Genomic DNA, 20,048 nt, shown 5'->3' with positions numbered 1-20,048 from the left:
CCCAGGTTGAAGGCTGTGAACATACTCCAGGCCTAGCAAGCCAGCCTTGAGAGATGTTGCTCAGCCCCCTCCAGCTGGCTAGCATCTCTGGAGTGAAAAGTTACTGTGAATCCTGGTGACTAAGACATGGACCCGGCCCTGCACCTGATAGCAGATCTGCTCATTCCATCTGTGCAAACTGAATGCTTCCCCACTTTGCAAGCAGCTCCTGCCCTGACCCTACCAGGCTCCAGCACTTGGGCTCTGAGTGACGGGCTCCTGCCCACAGGCCAGGGGTACAGCCACTCTGCTCCTGCTGCAGGTCTCTGAAGTGTTTGCCACTGTGCTGTGCTACTGCCTCCAAAGGAGGACAAGCAAGGCCCTGAAATGGCTCTGGCCTTTCATCTCTGTCAAAAGCCCATTGTCATTCTGGGCAACTACTCCTCAACCTCCAGGACTCCTGTCTCCTGGGGCTCATTCCCTGCCCTCCCCATTCAGCAGCTGCAGGAAACCAGCAGGTGAGCTGCCCAGATGCCCAGGGTGAGGGGACAGCAGGGCACAGACCACACCTAGCTTTGCTCTGGCTTCGTGGCCAATGTTACCTGCCCTGTCTCCTAGGCCTCTCGCTGCCTGGCCAACATCAGCAGTGGGGTGAGAGGAGCGGCAGCAGCCACCCCACATGAGGCAGAGCTGATTCTGGCAGTGAGAGGGGAGTACTTTGGAGAACTCTGCCAGAGCAACCCCATCCCTTGGCCCTAGACAGCTAGATGGGCCCCTGGCCTTGGGCACCTCCTGTGCTGGTTTACCTGGAGCGGGTATTCCTGTGCCAGGCTATGTGGACAATCCTATCTGGGAAGCAACGTGGCTAGAACGGAGTTAGCTAAATTGGGTTTGTTACCAGCCATCGCTGACTCCACCCTGAGCCAGGTTTGTTCCAGAGTCAGACCTGCAGCAAAATACCCACATCACCACTAGGCATCCCGTTTAGCTGAACTGTCTGCCTCTGTGCAGGCCAGCCTGATTCTGCCCTGCTCCTGCGCACTCCCCCAGCAGAACATCCTCCCATCTATCTGCATCGGCCAGCAGGTCACAGCTGATCTTATCACCTGCTGAGCTGGCCACGAGTTAGGTAAAGGCCCTGATAAAGCTGCTGCAGTTTCCTACCTTCAGGAAATGGAGGCCCAAGCTCTGCCAATGCGCCACGTGGCTCACAGTGCGGCAGCATCTGCCCAGCCCCACGGGTTCCCAGGGACACATTGCCCGGGTTTTTGCTCTTTGCTCTGGCTCCCCACTGAACACCGTGTTTAGGCTCCTTGCCCTCAGTTTCAAAGCCCTGCATGACACTGGCCCCACCTGCCTGAGATATTGGCTTTCTTCCCCCTCAGGCATGACTTCCCACAACAGCTGCTAACTGAGGGGGAGACTAACAATTGGGTTTGACAGAGTCCTCACGGGAACCAGACCCAGACTACGCCGCTTGCTGGTGGAGTAAACCAGGATGGCCAGCCTGGCTGTCTTTAAAGCTAATGCAAACCCCATCGCTGTGGCCAGCACCACACTCCTGCTCTTCTGCATTCAGGAGCAGCCGGAGCCTGCCTATGGCAAGCAGGGAAGAAAGACAGAGATGCCATTATTTTCTGCTGGGAGACACTCAGATACTGCACTGATGGGCCCAATGCAAGAACCCAGATGAGAGAAAATGGATGTGAAATGCTGCACCATCAGCATGGGAGCACATTCCACTTGCTCTGAGCTCATGCACCTTTCTCTTTTCCTCAGCAGGATTTGACATCCAATTTGTAAAGGCTGCCTTTTTGCCTCTGACTGTTTTTACTCTGTTGTTTAGCCATGGGGACACTTTTTTGGCCCTCTCACTACGTAGTTAAATTTGGGGTCACGGGTCACATTTCATTTGAGCTGCTATTACTCTGCTTCACAGAGCTTTACACGGTACACATTTCATTTTGTAAAAAGAAAAGGAGTACTTGTGGCACCTTAGAGACTAACAAATTTATTAGAGCATAAGCTTTCGTGAGCTACAGCTCACTTCATCGGATGCATGATATGAGCTGTAGCTCACGAAAGCTTATGCTCTAATAAATTTGTTAGTCTCTAAGGTGCCACAAGTACTCCTTTTCTTTTTGCGAATACAGACTAACATGGCTGCTACTCTGAAACATTTCATTTTGTGTTGCGTAACTTCCTGCTGTGTATTTGAAACCCTCTGGTTTGGAAATGGCCAGCAAGGCAAGTCTGTTTCTTGCTAGTCTATGGAGTGCCTACAAGGTGGAAAGCTACAGGTGCTGATTTAATATTTTTTTACTGGAATGAGTAAAAGAAAATACTGCTTAGGGCCGTGGAAGCTTGAGCCACTTTGCTGACTCCTGCTCCCTGGAATGTGGCTGAGATGGGAGTTGACATACTCAAGCCACTGGCGAAATTAACCAGACAAATGAGTTCACATCAAGGCCCATCTCACTACTGCTCCCCACTGCGGTGTGCTTTGAACATCTAACTCAGCACTGGCGCTTCTAGCAAAGGCAGAAATACTGAGTTGTGTTGCCTCCCACTTTAGCCCCAAGAAATCAGAACCAGATTATGCAGCACCACACAGAGCTGTGCTTTGAGCTGTCCCTCATGCTTTGAGCTGTCCCCACACAGAGCTGTGCTGCAAAAGACACCACGCTGCATTGCTGAAGCAATCAGGTTGGAAAGTGCCAGTATCTGTGTGACCATGAATTAAAATAAGAAAATAGACAAAATGTGGCAGTGCTGCACATGAGGCGTGTATGGGGCACTGATTACAACCCTGAAATTGTAAGGCCAAGAGTTCAGAGAATCACTCTCTGTTATTGTCAAGTGCAGTCGATTTAGAACGAGCATCTTATGTGGCTGAGTCACATGTCCCATGGCTCAGTCGCTACTGAATGGTGGAAGCATAGGTCTGTCCTGACCCCAAATCCTGCTGTTATTGGAATTACAGGGAGATCTCTGAGAGACTCCCAGAAATGCTGTGGCCTGAGCAGAACTATAGCACAGTCAGTGGCTGTCTTCATGTATATTTTCCAACAGAAAAAGCAGCAGTATACTTTTAGTGACAATGACTTTCAAGATGACAGTGTGTGCCTCCTCTGTAACATGCTGCAGCCACTCTCCTGAACAAAATGGCAGCTGTCTCTGCAGCCTAAAGACTCCTAGACATGTAAAGGTACGGTACACAGAACACAAAACCATAACAGTTACATAGCTACATGTCCTGGAGTTATATGTGGTCCAGAATAAGGTCCTGATTCCTAATGTCTTGTATCTGATGTTGCTATTTACACCTGTGCAACGGGGGTGTCATCTGCTACCAAACAGCAGGATAGTGCATTACAACCACTCTGCACAGCCCTAAGTGATGGTACAAGGCAGAGCCAGGCCCTTAATTTCTGCCTTTCCTGTGAGAATGCTGAATTCCTCGGGTTTCAGCAATGAATGCAGTTAACATTCAGCAGCTGTTTAATGGAAATACACAGACCACAGCATTTCGCATTGACTCATTAGCTGTGTGATAGACCCAGGCCAGTTGGGTACAGCAGAGTAGTCTTATTGGGATCCGGGAAGTGGGCGGGCGAGGCCCGTCCACAGCTAAAGGATCCCCCCCAGCCTAAAAGGGGGATCCACAGGACCTAGATGCCCAAAAAATTCCAGGGGACAACTAATAAAATAACAGGGACAGGTGTGCGGTCAAAGGGTCAAAAGAAGGGAACCGGACGGGGACACCGAGCAGAGAACCCCGGACAGAGCCCACTGCTCCTCAAAGGCGTCATTCAGCAGAGTAGTAGAAGGCAGCTCTACTGGCCACTGGATAAGCAGTTTTCTGTTCCCTGATTGACCAGAGCAGGGGCTGCTCCAGGCTAGGGTGGACACCTGACTCCAATTAGCCTGGAAAGAGTCAGTTGAAGCTGTTAGGCTAATGAGAACACCTGACTCTAATTAAGGCCCCTCTGATACTTTAAAAGGGATCACTCCAGTCAGGCTGAGGAGAGCCCTGGAGCCAGAGGAGAGCAAGTGTGGCTGATGGTCTGGGTAATGAAGATGCCCTCAAACCACTGGAAAGGGAGCCTTAAGGTAAGGATGAAGATGGCATTAAGAGAGAGAAGTGGGAGAGCTATGGGAAAGTGGCCCAGGCAACTATAGCAACTCTGGTAGTGAAAGGTCAGCTGCCAACAGCTGCTGCTATTAGGGTCCCTAGGCCGGAACCCAGAGTAGAGGGTGGGCCTGGGTTCCCCCCAATGTGACACTACAGAAACACCTCCTGGGAGGGGCAGACAGGCCCCTGTAATGACAGGAGGCTAAACTGTTTGTGAATAAGCCTGTAGGGACAACAGAGACTGTGGGAGTTCTCTAACCAACCTCCTTGCTGACTTGTGATGAAAAGGGCTCAGTAGACTGTACCCTGGCCCGAGAGAGAGAGAAAAGGGCTATGTGGAGGGTTGCAGTGAGCCTCTGAGGCTAGCATAAACCGCCTGGAAGCGCAGGACCGATGGGGACAAGGTCGGAGCTCTGTCACAGCTATTCAGTAAAACTGTAACAGACTTGTCAGTAGAGGTCATTGGGACAGTGACTAGCACTACCTGTGTGTTTATGCAGTACCCAGCACAGCAATGTCCTGATCCTGACTGGTCCCTTGGGGCATGATGGCAATACATGTCAGAATACTCCTAATTAATAATGGCATATCTGACTACAGACAGGAGTGCAGAATCTGGCTGCCTCATTCTTTATTTCAGAGTGGTAGCTGTGTTAGTCTGTATCAGCAAAAACAAAGTAGTCCTTGTGGCATCTTAGAGACTGATAAATTTATTTGGGCATAAGCTTTTGTGGGCTAAAACCCACTTCATCACATGCATGGAGTGGAAAATACAGTAGGAAGATGGGAGTTGCCTTATCATGTGGAGGGTCAGGTCTAATGAGACAATTCAATTAAAGTGCGCTATTATCAACAGGAGGAAAAATTGTTTTTGTCATGGTAATCAGGGTGGCCCATTTCAAACAGTTGATAAGAAGGCGTGAGTAACAGTAGGGGGAAATTACAAAAACTAAAAACTAATTTCCCCATGCTAGTGACCCATCCACTCCCAGTCTGTCTTCAGGCCTAATTTGATGGTGTCCAGTTTGCAAATTAATTCCAGTTTTGCAGTTTCTCATCTGAGTCTGTTTGTGAAGTTTTTTGTTGAAGAATTGCCACTCTTAAGTTTGTTGTTTGAGTGTCCAGGGAGGTTGAAGTGTTCTCCGACTGGTTTTTGAATGTTACAATTCTTGAGTCTGATTTGTGTCCCTTTATTCTTTTGCATAGAGACTGTCCGATTTGACCGATGTACATGGCAGAGGGGCATTGCTGGCACATGATGGCATACATCACATTGGTAAATGTGCAGGTGAATGAGTTCCTGATGGTGTGGCTGATGTGGGTAGGTCCTATGATGGTGTCCCTTGAATAGATATGTGGACAGAGTTGGCAACGGTTTGTTGCAGGGATAGGTTCCTGGATTAGTGTTTTTGTTGTGTGGTGCATAGTTGTTGGTGAGTATTTGCTTCAGATTGGAGGGCTGTCTGTAAGTGAGGACTGGCCTGTCTCCCAAGGTCTGGGAGAGTGAGGGATAGCCACTCTCAGGTCTGTAATCGAGTGACCGGAGGAGTACTTGTGGCACCTTAAAGACTAACAAATTTATTTGAGCATAAGCTTTCGTGAGCTACAGCTCACTTCATCGAATCTGGTCACTCGATTACAGACCTGAGAGTAGCTATTCTTAAAAAAAAAAAAAAAAAAAAAAAAAAAAAAACTTCAAAAAGTCCCAGAGACTGCTGAATTGGAATTAATTTGCAAATTGGATACAATTAACTTGGACTTGAATAGAGAATGGGAGTGGATGGGTCATTACACAAAGTAAAACTATTTCCCCATGTTGTTTCTCCCCCCCAACCCCACCCCCCACTGTTCCTCAGACGTTCTTGTTAACTGCTGGAAATGGCCCACCTTGATTATCCCCATAAAAGGTTTTCCTCCTTCCCCCCCACACCTTCCTGCTGGTAATAGCTCATCTTAAGTGATCACTCTCCTTACAAAAAGAAAAGGAGTACCCGTGGCACCTTAGACTAATAAATTTATTAGAGCATAAGCTTTCGTGAGCTACAGCTCACTTCATCGGATGCATTTGGTGGAAAAAGCAGAGGAAAGATTTATATACACACACACACACACACACACACACACACACACACACACACACACACACACACACACACACACAGAACATGAAACAATGGGTTTATCATACACACAGTAAGGAGAGTGCTTATGCTCTAATAAATCTGATATTCTTGTTAACTGCTGGAATTAGCCTACCTTGCTTGTCACCATGAAAGGTTTTCCTCCTTTCCCCCCCTGCTGCTGGTGATGGCTTATCTTAAGTGATCACTCTCCTTAGTGTGTATGATAAACCCATTGTTTCATGTTCTCTGTGTGTGTATATAAATTTCTCCTCTGTTTTTTCCACCAAATGCATCCAATGAAGTGAGCTGTAGCTCACGAAAGCTTATGCTCTAATAAATTTGTTAGTCTCTAAGGTGCCACAAGTACTCCTTTTCTCCTTACAGTGTGTATGATAAAACCCATTGTTTCATGTTCTCTGTGCGTGTGTATATAAATCTCCCCACTGTATCTTCCACTGAATGCATCCGATGAAGTGAGCTGTAGCTCATGAAAGCTTATGCTCAAATAAATTTGTTAGTCTAAGGTGCCACAAGTACTCCTTTTCTTCATCCCATTTCTATTACTCCAGTTTTCAAAGTCCTCCAGATCTTCTTGTATGATGTTCTGGCCAAACTCCGTATTGGCAATACCTCCCAGCTTCGTGTCATCCACAAATTTTATTAGCACATTCCTACTTTTTTGTGCCAAGGTCAGTAATAATGTTAAATAAAGTTGATCCCAAGACTGATCCCTGAAGATCTCCACTAATAACCTCCCTCCAGCCTGACAGTTCACCTTTCAGTATGACTCATTGTAGTCTGCCCTTTAACCAGTTCCTTACCCATCTTTCAATTCTCATATTAATCCCCAACTTCAAGTTAACTATATACTTTACTGAAATCCAGGTAGGTTAGATCTACTGCATTTTCTTTGTCTAAAAAATCATTATCTTCTCATAGAAAGAGATCAGATTGGTCTGGCACGATCTGCCTTTTGTAAAACCATGTTGTACTTTATCCCATCCAGTTTGGGCTGCAGCTCTTCCCTATGAATTTTTTCCTCTTGATGGGGATGCAGGTTTCACATAACTTCTGCAACTTTCAACAATCTGGAGGAAAAAAAATGGCATCAATTTTTTTTTTTAAAACATGTTTTTGGGGTCTGACTCATAATTTGAAATTTTGGCTTTGGTAATACTGCAGATACTGCACACTGCTTTGAACATGCACAATGCTACATATGGCAATGCTAGGGCTGGTCTGTTCAGAGGTCAGGAAGAATTGGGGCCTGAACTAACACTATCCATTTGAAATTCCTGTGTGGTTAGCAAACCTCTCTGCCTGAGCTTTTAATAGCAGCAGGGCTTGTTTAAAATGGAAAACAGGAGTTTGCTTGTCCTTCCCTGCACTGTTATAGAGCACTGCCCCTGGGGGCATTCTTCCTGGAGCCTCTATCTTCACTGCCCCAGCTCTCCAGACAGGTCTCAAGTTCAGTCCCATTCCAGGATTGCAAAGAGTTCAACAAAACTGTCTTCACTTGCGCTTCCAAACAGAGCCTTGTCCCCATTGGGGGGCTTAGGTCACTTTGCTAATAGGCTGGGGGGGAGGGACCATGGCCCACCCACTACTCCGGGTCCCAACCCAGGGACCCTACATATAGCAGCCACATACTCCTTCCTTCAGTTTGCTGCTGCTATTCCATGGGCCTTTTCCCATGTAGCCCCTTTCTCTCCACCCTGACTCAAGGCTGAGGTTCTCAAATCCTCTTCCTCCTTGGTGAATGCAGGGATCACCAGAAGCTCACGAAAGCTTCTTGAGTCTTCTTGAGCTCCTGTCAGCAGTAACAAGCACCCTTCCTTGTTCTTCTGGTCCCAGCCAGGAACTGACCTACTCAGCTCCTGTAGCTCCTTTTAATTGAGGCTGCTAGGCTCTGATTGGCTCCTTCCATGAGGCCTATCTAGGCAGGCTTTGAGGACCCATCTCTACTGCTTCTTCCTGGGTCTAGGGTTGCCATCTGTCCAGGTTTTACCGGACAGTCCTTTATTTAGCTTCTGTGTCCAGGTGCTATTTAGGATTGCCAGGTGCCTGGTTTTCTACCAAAAGTCCAGTCAAAAAGGGGTCCTGGCAACCCTAAATGTCACCCAAACCAAAAGTCCAGTTACTGTGGGGTGGCAGGAGGTGCCAGGTTATTAGTCCACACCAGCCCCTGCTCATCGGGACTACCTCCTTCCTGCAAGTAGGCTCCTTGAGACAATCCAGCAAGCGACATGGGGAAGGATGGAGAAAGGAGCATGTGATGGGGGCAGGGCATTGGGAAGAAGAGCCAGAGAAGAGGCGGAGCAGGGGTGTGGCCCTAGGGGAAGAGCCAGAGAAGAAGCAGGGCCTTGGGGGTCCAGTTACCAGCAATTAGAAAGGTGACAACCCTACCTGGGGCAGGGTGTGGTAGGATCACCGGACCTCCAGCAGGAACCCTCGAAGGGCTTGGTACACACAATTGTTAGGATTCTTTTTTGATCTTACTAATTTTTAAAAATGCTTTCTTATTTCTACTGGCCATAGATTTCCCCCCCCTTGTGTTTTTGCTTCCTTTATCAGTTTTCTACAGTTTCTAGCTTCTGATTTATATTAATTACTATTGCCTTCTCCATTCATCCATTTGTTATATTTTAAATAATTGTCTTCACTTCCCCTCTAAACTCAGTCTGTTTTTTAATTAGCATGGCTTTCTTCCTGAGCTGTGGGATTGTGGCTTTTGGGGCATATAGTAAAATATAACTGGGAATTGCTTAAGAATCATTCACATTTTTCTGATAAAATTTGTACTTCCAGCTGAACTGACTCATAACTGTTTTCTGCTTTTTGAAATTGACCCTTTTAAAACAACAGGTACATAAATCATTGGTCTGGACATTTTTCTGTTTGCACATTATAAATGTGATCAAATCATGATCATGTGTATCTAAATTACCATTAATTTTTAGTTCTATGATCAGTTCTTTAGCTGTGAAGATGAAGTCTAATATAGACTCCCCCATGTTGGATGCAACACTTTTTGAGTTCGGAAATTGTTATAAAGGATGTGCCAAATCTATGAGCTTGACTATATTCTCTCTAACCAGACACTGCGCTAACCACGAGACCATGCTCCTCCCCTAGTAAACATGTGTGCTAAGGATCTGAATTTCTTGGATTCAAATCCTGCTGATGACCTGGGGGTGAGGAGGGGAGACACGGAAGAGTTATGGATGCATATAATGGTATCAATTTTTCTAGTTCTCATTTGATACAATTTTTAAATTTTTAATTTGTACAGTGAGAACCCCCTGAAGTTCTGCAGTTAAACCTGTCAATTATAGGGCAATGTATAACAAAAGCCAGGTGTTCCACATTTCAGTCATGGTATCACAGTTTGATGGCTTGTCACACATTGGCAGGTTTGACAGCCCTCAAGCCACATTTACTGTCCTGTGAGCCCTTCTCTTGCTTGAAAGGGTCTGCAGTGAGTCATGGGGAAGGGGAGCTGGTTGGGGCTGCTTGCAGAAACTCCCAAATACGCAGCTCAGAATATGCCCCTGGAGGTGTGTGATCTGAATGAAACCTCTGACTCTTTCAGTCAAGCCCAAGAAGGGAAGCAGTGTCGAAATGAGGTGGCAGCCACCATTTCTGTTCCTCTGAGGCCAGCTAGAAACTGTCAGACACCTCTGTATGTCAGGGGGTTGGGGAAGGGGCTGGGACAGGCTCACAGCTACAGCTATTCCCAGTCTCCTGATGCCAGTGACAGGGAGTGGTGCACAGCTCCCCCATTATCATTAAATAGTGACCTGTACTGTCATTAACAATCTGTAGGCAGACTTTCAAATACACTCAACAGGTCCCTAGTGCTGGAAAGTGCCTGAGCTGCTCCCACAGTCTACCACAGCGCGGCTGGGCTCCTCACACGGCTCCTGGGATACTGGCAGCTGGATGACACAGCAGGGGGAGGCAGCTGGGCTCCAGGTGTCCGTGTTGTGGGTCCAGTGCATACATGCAGGTGAATGGCTCACACTGGGGCAGGCTTGTCCAAGACACTGAGTTTCTTACTGGGAAGAATATGGCCAGCATTCCCCAGCTATCCTTGGAGTTTGGGCACTCCAGAAACGAGACACAGATGTGACACCCCCAGGGTGGGGCCTGATTTCCAGCAGTGCTGAGTACTCATGGTTGCAGCTGACATTAGGGTTGCCAACTTTTTGATTGCAGAAAACTGAACACCCTTATCCCACCCCTGCCTCTTCTCTGAGGCCCTGCCCCCACTCACTCCATCCGATCTCCTTCCCTCGCTTTCCCTCGCTCATTTTCACCTGGCTGGAGCCAGGGGGTTGGGGTGCAGGAGAGGGTAAAGGCACTGGCGGGAGTTGTGGGCTTTGGGGGTGGGGCTGGGGGGTTTGGAGTGTGGCAGGGGGTGAGGCTGCAGGCTTTGGGAGGGAGTTTGGGTGTGGAAGAGGGTGCAGACTCTGGGCGGTGCTTACCTGAGGCTGCTCCCAGAAGCAGTAGCATGTCCCTCCAGGCAGCTCCTAAGTGGAGGGGCCAGGCGGCTCTGCGCGATGTGTGCAGGCACCGCCTCCACAGCTCCTATTGGCCATGGCTCCTGTGAGCTCCTGAGAGCTGTGGAACAGGAGTTCAGGGCAGGGACAATGCGTGCAGCCCCCTGGTCCCTCCACAAGCTATCACTTCTGGGAGCTGCACAGAGCCAGGGCAGGCAGGGAGCCTGCCTTAGCCCCGCTGCACTGTTGACTGGACTCTAAGTGGCCTGGTCAAAGATATTGACCAGAGCCACCAGGTCCCTTTCGACCAGGCGTTCCAGTTGAAAACTGGACACCTGCCAACCCCAGCTGATGTCAATGGGTGCTGTGGCTGCTCAGAACCTCTGGTGCCCTGTGTTAGCCCCCAAAGGCCAGACTGGCCAGATCTCTGAGCTCCCCAAATGAGAAGGCCCCTTTGAATGTGCTGTGCTAACTGTGACAACAAAGCTAGCAGGGAGTCTGCCAGGGTCTCGCCCAATGTGGCTGCTATCTTGGTGTTAGTACAGGCCAGCTAGGCCAGCTCTGGGCCTGGACCCTGAGTAGGGCTATTCATGGGAGGGGCTCCAGTCCCTCAGCCCCTCCTGGAGGGGACTCCTCCTCAGTGGCTTGCTGAAGGGAGGCTAGGTGTAGGAGGCATGTCATGTCAGGTGCAGCCTGGGAAAAAGGCATGGGGGGAGAACAGGGACATTCTGGCGAGTGTCATTAAAGGGGTGGGAAGAGAAGGTTAGCATTAGTCACACAGGCAAGCACTGGCAGGGCAGCCAGCTCTCCTGGCTCCTAGGGTTGCTCTTTGCCCAGAGCTCTCTCCCCTGAGGCACTGCATCCCCTGAGCTGCTGCCTTTCTTGAACACAGCTTGGGATCCCAAGTGCTGGCCCAGAATAAATGTGCTGTCCCCAAGTGCTGGGGGGCAGGATGGCACTGCATACCTTTCTGAGTGAGTGGCAGGACTGAGTGAAGCATGAGGAGGGGAAGAGTCAGCCTCTCTTGCAGAGGCTTGGCAGATGCTAGTTCTATCTGCCCCCCTGCAGTAACCAGTATAAATGGGATCACAATGTTGCTTCTCCCACATTTCTTCTTCTGAGTTTTCTACACCTGTCCATTGAAACCCAGCTCCTTCCCTGCTTTGAGGCCCAGCAGTTCAGCATAGAGCCAATGGCACAGGCCAGTTACTGTCTACACCCTGGGTATTCAAGCCCTCTGATCGCTACCCCTTCCTGCTTCTCCATGTGGGCACCAATGGTACTACCAAGAATGACCTTGAGCAGATCATTGCAGACTACGTGGCTCTGGGAAGAAGGGTAAAGGCGTTTGAGGTGCAAGTGATGTTCTCGTCCATCCTCCCCATGGAAGGAAAAGGCCTGGGTAGAGACCATTGAATCGTGGAAGTCAACGAATGGCTACGCAGGTGGTGTCTGAGAGAAGGCTTTGGATTCTTTGACCATGGGATGGTCTTCCAAGAAGGAGTGCTAGGCAGAGACGGGCTCCACCTAATGAAGAGGGAAGAGCATCTTTGAAAGCAGGCTGGTTGACCTAGTGAGGAGGGCTTTAAACTAGGGTCACCGAGGGAAGGAGAACAAAGCCCTGAGGTAAGTGGGGAAGTGGGATACCAGGAGGAAGCGCGAGTGGGAGAACGCAAAAGGGGCAGGCTCCTGCCTCATGCTGAGAGAGGGACGATCAGCGACTTATCTCAAGTACCTGTACACAAATGCAAGGAGCCTGGGAAACAAGCAGGGAGAACTGGAAGTCCTGGCACAGTCAAAGAATTATGATGTGATTGGAATAACAGGGACTTGGTGGGATAACTCGCATGACTGGAGTACTGTCATGGATGGATATAAACAGTTCAGGAAGGACAGGCAGGGCAGAAAAGGTGGGGGAGTTGCATTGTATAGAAGAGAGCAGTATGACTGCTCAGAGCTCCGGTATGAAACTGCAGAAAAACCTGAGTGTCTCTGGATTAAGTTTAGAAGTGTGAGCAACAAGGGTGATGTCGTGGTGGGAGTCTGCTATAGACCACCGGATCAGGGGGATGAGGTGGACGAGGCTTTCTTCTGCCAAATAACAGAAGTTACTAGATCGCAGGCCCTGGTTCTCATGGGAGACTTCAATCACCCTGATATCTGCTGGGAGAGCAATACAGCGGTGCGCAGGCAGTCCAGGAAGTTTTTGGAAAGTGTAGGGGACAATTTCTTGGTGCAAGTGCTGGAGGAACCAACTAGGGGCAGAGCTCTTCTTGACCTGCTGCTCACAAACTGGGAAGAATTAGTAGGGGAAGCAAAAGTGGATGGGAACCTGGGAGGCAGTGACCATGAGATGGTTGAGTTCAGGATCCTGACACACGGAAGAAAAGAGAGCAGCAGAATATGGACCCTGGACTTCAGAAAAGCACTCCCTCAGGGAACTGATGGGCAGGATCCCCTGGGAGAATAACATGAGGGGGGAAAAGAGTCCAGGAGAGCTGGCTGTATTTTAAAGAATCCTTATTGAGGTTTTTCAGAACAAACCATGCCGATGTGTAGAAAGACTAGTAAATATGGCAGGCGACCAGCTTGGCTTAACACTGAAATCCTTGCTGATCTTAAACACAAAAAAGAAGCTTACAAGAAGTGGAAGATATTGCTCGGGCATGCAGGAGTGAAATCAGGAAGGCCAAATCACACCTGGAGTTGTAGCTAGCAGGAGATGTTAAGAGTAACAGGAAGGGTTTCTTCAGGTATGTTAGCAACAAGAAGAAAGTCAAGGGAAGTGTGGGCCCCTTCCTGAATGAGGGAGGCAACCTAGTGACAGAGGATGTGGAAAAAGCTAATGTACTCAATGCTTTTTTTGCCTCTGTCTTCACGAAAAAGGTCAGCTCCCAGACTACTGCACTGGGCAGCACAGCATGGGGAGGAGGTGACCAGCTCTCTGTGGAGAAAGAAGTGGTTCCGGACTATTTAGAAAAGCTGGATGAGCACAAGTCCATGGGGCCAGATGCGCAGCATCCGAGAGCGCTAAAGGAGTTAGCGGATGTGATTGCAGAGCCATTGGCCATTGTTGAAAACTCATGGTGATCGGGAGAGGTCCCAGACGACTGGAAAAAAGACTAATGTAGTGTCCATCTTTAAAAAAGGGAAGAAGGAGGATCCTGGGAATTACAGGCCAGTCAGCCTCACCTCAGTCCCTGGAAAAATCATGGAGCAGGTCCTCAAGGAATCAATTCTGAAGCACTTGGAGGAGAGGAAAGTGATCAGGAACAGTCAGCATGGATTCACCAAGGGCAAGTCATGCCTGACTAATCTAATTGCCTTCTATGATGAGATAACTGGCCCTGTGGATGAGGGGAAAGCAGTGGACATGTTGTTCCTTGACTTTAGCAAAGTTTTGATATGGTCTCCCACAGTACTCTTGCCAGCAAGTTAAAGAAGTATGGGCTGGATGAATGGACTATAAGGTGGATAGAAAGCTGGCTAGATTGTCAGGCTCAATGACTCCATGTCTAGTTGGCAGCCGGTATCTAGCGGAGTTCCCCCAAGGGTCAGTCCTCAGGCCGGTTTTGTTCAATATCTTCATAAAGGATCTGGAGGATGGTGTGGATTGCACCCTCTGCAAGTTTGCAGATGACACTGAACTGGGAGGAGAGGTAGATATGCTGGAGGGTAGGGATAGGATACAGAGGGACCTAGACAAACTAGAGGATTGGGCCAAAAGGTTCAACAAGAACAAGTGCAGAGTCCTTCACTTAGGAAGGAATAATCCCATGCAATGCTACAGATTAGGGACCAAATGGCTAGGCAGCAGTCCTGCAGAAAAGGACCTAGGGGTTACAGTGGATGAGAAGCTGGATATGAGTCAGTGTGCCCTTGTTGCCAAGAAGGCTACAAGCATTTTGGGCTGTATAAGTAGGGGCATTGCCAGCAGATCGAGGGGCGTGATCATTCCCCTGTATTCGACATTGGTGAGGCCTCATCTTTTAGTGTGGGGCCGAAAACTGGACAGTACTCCAGAAGGATGTGGAAAAATTGGAAAGCATCCAGCGAAGGGCAACAAAAATGATTAGGGGACTGGAGCACATGATTTATGAGGAGAGGCTGAGGGAACTGGGATTGTTTAGTCTGCGGAAGAGAAGAATGAAGGGGGATTTGATAGTTTGTTTTCAATTACCTGAAAGGGGGTTCTGAAGAGGCTAGCTCTAGATTGTTCTCAGTGGTAGCAGATGACAAAAAAAAAAAAGGAGCAATGGTCTAAAGTTGCAGTGGGGGAGGTTTAGGTTGGATATTAGGAAAAACTCTTTCACTAGGAGGGTGGTGAAACACTGGAATGGGTTACCTAGGGAGATAGTGGAATCTCCTTCCTTAGAAGTTTTTAAGGTCAAGCTTGACAAAGCCCTGGCTGGGATGATTTAGTTGGTGTTTGGTCCTGCTTTGAGCAGGGGGTTGGACTAGGTGACCTCCTGAGGTCCCTTCCAACTGTGATATTCTATGTTGTGGGGCAGATGGACTTGACGTTTTCTGGCCTGGTCCTGAGCCCATCAATGAGGAACCTGAGTGCTGGGCCCTGAGACTGCTGCTTTTGTTTGTGCAGCCATGGCTGGAGCAGGCAGCTGAGCTTCTGTGTCCTTGATGGCAGAAAAGAGCCACAGCGACTCCCAGCCAGCCGCGTAGCCAGGTGGAGGGAACGGGGGAGCGATCCAAAAAAAGGGTCGTTGTGGCACTTTTACTGACCTGGCGGCGCTCTGGTGTCAGGCCCTCACTTGCTCCAGGTGTCTTCGGCCGCACTGAAGGTCCCGCCGCCGAGGTGCCGCCGAAGACCCGGAGCGCCACTGGGTGAGTAAAAGCACCGCTGTGGGTGGCGCCTTTCTTTGGGATAACTCCCCCTGTTCCCTCCATGGGGGAACATTTAAAAGGCACCAAGACATTGACAAGGCGCCACTTGCGCTCAGTGGGGGAGCAGCCGCTGCCCTGCTCCCCCCAGCTATGCTACTGCTCCTAGCTCCGCTAAGCAGCCAGACATTTGGACGCTGATTTACCAGAAAATGCTCTTTAGCCTAAAGAGGTCTCCTTCCCCACAACCCTGCCCCCTCCAGGCTTTTCGCTCTTTCTAGTACAGCCTCACTTCCCCTGCAGGCTGATTCTGACCAGACGTGACGTTAGGGTTGCCAGCTTTCTAATTGCAGACAACCGAACACCCTGTCCCGCCTCCTGCTCCACCCCTTCCCCGAGGCCTCACCCTACCCTGCTTCTTTGGGGCCCTGCCCCCACTCACTCCATCCCCTCTCCTTCTGTCACTTGCTATCCTCCACCCTTGCTCACTTGCTCATTTTCACTGGGAGGGGGTGAGGACTTCAGCTGGGGGGGGCAGGCTCTAGAGTGGGGCCAGGAATGAGGGGTTTTGGGTACAGGAGAGGGCTCCAAGCTGGGGGGTGGGGCCAAGGGGTTCAGAGTGTGGGAGGGGGTTCTGGGCTAAGGCAGGGGATTGAGGTATGGGCTCCAGACTGGGGGTGCAGGCTCCAGGGTGGGAACAGAAATGAGGGGTTCAGGATGTGGGAAGGGACTGGGGCAGGGGTGCAGGAGGAGGTTTGAGGTGCACTTGCCTCAGGCAGCTCTTGGGAAGCAGCTGACGTCCCTCTGTGTCGCTCCTAGGGAGAGGGACTATCAAGGAGGCTCTGCACTGCCCCCGCCTACTGGCATCATCCCCGCAGCTCCCACTGGCCGCAGTTCCTGGCCAATGGGAGCTGCAGAGCCAGTGCTTGTGGCAGGGGCAGCGTGCGGGGCCTCCCTGGCTGTCCCTCCACCTAGGAGCCACAGGGACCCATTGCTGCTTCAGGGAGCTGCATGGAGCCTGGCAGGGAGCCTGCCAGACCCACTGTGCCACAACTGAACTTTTAAAGGCCTGGTCAGGGGTGCTGACTGGAGCCACCAGGGTCCCTGTGCGCTTTCCAGTTGAAAACCAAACACCTGGCAACCCTAGGTGGGAGGGCACACGGGGTAATATGTCCTCCCCCAGATTTGCTGTTTGTCTTGTACTGAACATGCTCAGTAACATCTGCTGAAGCTGGCTGTTCTCACTGTGCCCCCACTATTGGCAGGTTGTTGTCTCTGTGATTCTCTGTGGAGAAGAGCCAGAGGGTACATGCAGATTTGGGCTCGCAGGGCTCACAATAACACTCTAAAAATACCTGTCTAGGCAACACTTTGAAGTTGCGCCTCGAGCTGGTGCTCAGACTCTAACCTAGGGAGTGTGTGTGTGTGTGTATGTGTGAGAGAGAGGGTTGCTGTCTATACACTATTTTTAGAGTACTAACATGAGTCTTGCAAGCTCAAGTCTGTTGACCCAAGGTGGGAGGCTTGCTCCAAAATGCTGTGTAGACATACCCATAGTGACCTTTAGTCACAGTGAGCTCTCAGGCAATGTGTTGGCCCACTGTCCTCCGGTCTCCTCTAGAGGAGACTTTAACACCATGGTGTGTGTATGCATTACAGCAGTGAAATGAGGAGAAGCATACACAGTTTGCCTGGGAACTTGCAAGTACTAGGAGGATGAAGGGGTGATCACTAGCAGCCAGCCTGGATTTACCAAGAACAATCATGCCAAACCAGCTTGATTTCCTTCTTTCACAGGGTAATTGGTTTGGAGGCTAAGAGGAAACACAGTGGACATAATATACCTGGATTTCAGGAAAGCTTTTGGCACAGTCTCACTTGACAGTCTGATAAGTAAAGCTGGAGAAATGTGGGCTTATGCAGTGTCAACAGATGTTGGCACTGTGTGCGTGTTCTCTCTCTGCACGCTGCACTGGATCTGGCCAGATAGCCTATACAGCAGGTTCCTATCAAACTGCCTAATAACCACAGACCGGTTTAGTAGCGAAGGCATCCGGCCAGATTTACTGTTAATGAAGCATGGTCCTAGTATCCCACAGAGTCTACAGGATCACGAATACCTGTATGCCCATCACAATGGACCTGCCCAGTCAGTGGTAGGACTTTCCACTGTGCCCTGGCCAGCCAAAGACACTCCCAGTCTGAGACTCCATTTTATATAATGATATAAACAAGTTATGTATTGCCCCTCTGATGTGGTCCATTTCCACCCTCTTTTGTGGTTAGTTACCACCCATTACCTTGTACATGTTGGTTCGATCAAAACATATCGAACCATCGCTCTGTCAGCCTGACTTCCTCTCAAAGAGGGGGTCAGTGTATTTTTGTATTGTCTATGGGACATGTGTTTGTACCATACTTGATATTGGGGTGTTCTGGTACCATCCTTCTGGAATGTGTTTGCATGAGTGTCCTGTGCCCAGCATTTCTCAGGAATGTGTTTCAGAGTAGCAGCCGTGTTAGTCTGTATTCGCAAAAAGAAAAGGAGTACTTGTGGCACCTTAGAGACTAACAAATTTATTAGAGCATAAGCTTTCGTGAGCTACAGCTCACTTCATTGGATGCATTTGGTGGAAAAAACAGAGGAGAGATTTATATACACACACAGAGAACATGAAACAATGGGTTTATCATACACACTGTAAGGAGAGTGATCACTTAAGATAAGCCATCACCAGCAGCAGGGGGGGGAAAGGAGGAAAACCTTTCATGGTGACAAGCAGGTAGGCTAATTCCAGCAGTTAACAAGAATATCAGAGGAACAGTGGGGGGTGGGGTGGGGGGAGAAATAACATGGGGAAATAGTTTTACTTTGTGTAATGACTCATCCGTTCCCAGTCTCTATTCAAGCCTAAGTTAATTGTATCCAGTTTTCAAATTAATTCCAATTCAGCAGTCTCTCGTTGGAGTCTGTTTCTGAAGCTTTTTTGTTGAAGGATAGCCACTCTTAGGTCTGTGATCGAGTGACCAGAGAGATTGAAGTGTTCTCCAACTGGTTTTTGAATGTTATAATTCTTGACGTCTGATTTGTGTCCATTCATTCTTTTACGTAGAGACTGTCCAGTTTGGCCAATGTACATGGCAGAGGGGCATTGCTGGCACATGATGGCATATATCACATTGGTAGATGCGCAGGTGAACGAGCCTCTGATAGTGTGGCTGATGTGATTAGGCCCTATGATAGTATCCCCTGAATAGATATGTGGACAGAGTTGGCAACGGGCTTTGTTGCAAGGATAGGTTCCTGGGTTAGTGGTTCTGTTGTGTGGTGTGTGGTTGCTGGTGAGTATTTGCTTCAGACTGGGGGGCTGTCTGTAAGCAAGGACTGGTCTGTCTCCCAAGATCTGTGAGAGTGATGGGTCGTCCTTCAGGATAGGTTGTAGATCCTTGATGATGCGTTGGAGAGGTTTTAGTTGGGGGCTGAAGGTGATGGCTAGTGGCGTTCTGTTATTTTCTTTGTTGGGCCTGTCCCGTAGTAGGTGACTTCTGGGTACTCTTCTGGCTCTGTCAATCTGTTTCTTCACTTCAGCAGATGGGTATTGTAGTTGTAGGAATGCATGATAGAGATCTGGTAGGTGTTTGTCTCTGTCTGAGGGGTTGGAGCAAATGCGGTTATATCGTAGCGCTTGGCTGTAGACAATGGATCGAGTGGTATGATCTGGATGAAAGCTAGAGGCATGTAGGTAGGAATAGCGGTCAGTAGGTTTCCGATAAAGGGTGGTGTTTATGTGACCATCGCTTATTAGCACCGTAGTGTCCAGGAAGTGGATCTCTTGTGTGGACTGGTCCAGGCTGAGGTTGATGGTGGGAAGGAAATTGTTGAAATCCTGGTGGAATTCCTCAAGAGCTTCTTTTCCATGGGTAAAGATGATGAAGATGTCAGCAATGTAGCACAAGTAGAGTAGGGGCATTAGGAGATGAGAGCTGAGGAAGCGTTGTTCTAAGTCAACCATAAAAATGTTGGCATACTGTGGGGCCATGCGGGTACCCATCGCAGTGCCACTGATTTGAAGGTATACGTTGTCCCCAAATGTGAAATAGTTATGGGTGAGGACAAAGTCCAGCCACCAGGTTAGCCGTGACAGTATCGGGGATACTGTTCCTGACGGCTTGTAGTCCATCTTTGTGTGGAATGTTGGTGTAGAGGCTTCTACATCCATAGTGGCCAGGATGGTGTTTTTAGGAAGATCACCAATGGACTGTAGTTTCCTCAGGAAGTCAGTGGTGTCTCGAAGATAGCTGGGAGTGCTGGTAACGAAGGGCCTGAGGAGGGAGTCTACATAGCCAGACAATCCTGCTGTCAGGGTGCCAACGCCTGAGATGATGGGGCATCCAGGATTTCCAGGTTTATGGATCTTGGGTAGCAGATAGAATACCCCAGGTCGGGGCTCCAGGGGTGTGTCTGTGCAG

At 49.2% G+C, this 20,048-nt stretch overlaps 1 protein-coding gene across 3 annotated transcripts in view; it reads left to right on the top strand.

Annotated features, from left to right (window-relative positions):
- PTAFR (platelet activating factor receptor) overlaps nucleotides 1-20,048 on the top strand; it is a 37,756-nt gene that overhangs the window by 3,957 nt on the left and 13,751 nt on the right. Inside the window, exon 1 of one of the 3 annotated variants that reach the window (XM_038378010.2) lies at nucleotides 3,864-4,092. The exons of 1 other annotated variant lie outside the window; for it this stretch is intronic. The gene's annotated coding sequence lies outside the window, so the exon portion shown is untranslated. Of the gene's footprint in view, nucleotides 1-3,863; nucleotides 4,093-20,048 lie in introns of those variants that run through there. One more of the 3 variants, XM_038378011.2, reaches the window with a different exon arrangement.

This window comes from Dermochelys coriacea, chromosome 19 (assembly GCF_009764565.3).
Source record: "Dermochelys coriacea isolate rDerCor1 chromosome 19, rDerCor1.pri.v4, whole genome shotgun sequence".
NCBI lineage: Eukaryota > Metazoa > Chordata > Testudines > Dermochelyidae > Dermochelys > Dermochelys coriacea.
This window is presented reverse-complemented; position numbering and strand designations above follow the sequence as displayed.